Genomic DNA, 1,606 nt, shown 5'->3' with positions numbered 1-1,606 from the left:
CAAAAATTTTAGTAAATGCTTGCGTACAAATAGTATCTAGTAAAGAAAATTTTGTCGTGAAAATTAAACACCAGAATCTTAATATCTGGCGACATTACTTTCATACGGACTGTAAACAGTAATTCATCACATCTTATTCAGCAACTACTACTGATAAATAGTACTGAATTTAGCTATTAATGGAGCTGTGGTATTAGATGCTTATCTAAACACTACGTCTGTTAAACACCTATTTGCAATAATATGGTAAAGTTTTATGGTAAACCGACGTTTTTCCCTATCATGCTTGACTGGATTCAAGCAATCAATCTGCCATGATTCTTAGCCGCCAAAGGTTCACACTACTGATTACTTATCTTTATTAAAATGCAATTTCATTCCTTTTTGAAAAGAGCCAAATAAGTTAGAGTCATCTAATAGCATAAAACTAATTGCTTGTACATTTTTGTGGCATGACCACACTGGTGGTATGCCACTTCATAGAGAGCTTATGCTACTAGTCGTCTGGTCCTTTCCAGACTTCCATGCCCCATATTATCTTCACGTGCTGAAGCTACCAACACTGAGAAGTGATGTAACGTCAGAAGTTATGCAAATGCTGGTAAAACGTGGGCGATACTGAGCAAAGCAAGGGACAAGGAAACCTACACGTAGGAAGAAAAGGAAAAGGTTCCACTTCCGGATGGTAAATAACTTTTGTTTAACCGAAGAGATGTTTACAGCAACTCATAAAACTGGGAGCTAAATTGTTGTCACTGCTGTCAACTCATGAAGGGATTAACTGATTACTGCTTCACTTGCCGATCTCTAGTTGTCAAGTCGGATTAAATGACTCAGATGTTTTTCCATTATCCAGTAAGGTCGTAAAGGCAGCACATTCCAGGTGTCATGGCAACCAGCCTATTGAAAGGGCATGTAGTGGGTTTAAGACCATGTCAAACATGGATCTCATCGAGGTAAAGCATCTTATAAGGAATGCAACAGACTTGACAGGTAAACTAAAGTTGTCCCGGCTATTTGGTTCAGGTCAGTGGGTAGGTGAGGAGAGCACGACGCGACCACCAACAGCATTGTTTCCGGACAACATTATACACGAGTGAACATTCTGGTTTTATGCCACCACTAGGAGTATAGGTTACAAGACTGAAAATAGTACCTTTGGTTCGTAACAAACCTATTTGTATGATTGACGTAGTGATTAAAAAAGAATAGTGTTGAACAACGGGATTAAAACAAATGAAATTAAAATGACCGGAATCATCAACAGGGAAACAAATGAGTGATATCGGTTCTGATATGATCTATGCTAAAATAAAAAAAGGAGCATTATGACATGTCACCTAAGGGAAGGCAGGGAGGCAGTCAGGCAGCATTAATTTGCTTGCAAATGTAAAATACGTCATCAGAATCAAGTGAATGATGGTGCGTCCAGCAATATAACGAAAAGGGACTTTTGTGCTATTGTGAAGTTCACGTGCACCATCTTCATCATTTCTTAATTTGTATGCCCGCCACCCACTTTGCCAGGTAAATTTTCCATCTACGCTTAACATTCAACCAAAGTAGTCAAAGCAAAATGAGGATGGTTTGGTAAAATAAAAGCAAA

The sequence above is a fragment of the Echinococcus granulosus genome, assembly GCF_000524195.1.
Source record: "Echinococcus granulosus chromosome Unknown EG_S00060, whole genome shotgun sequence".
Taxonomy (NCBI): domain Eukaryota; kingdom Metazoa; phylum Platyhelminthes; class Cestoda; order Cyclophyllidea; family Taeniidae; genus Echinococcus; species Echinococcus granulosus.
The sequence above is the reverse complement of the archived record's forward strand: the minus strand, read 5'-3'. Positions refer to the sequence as shown.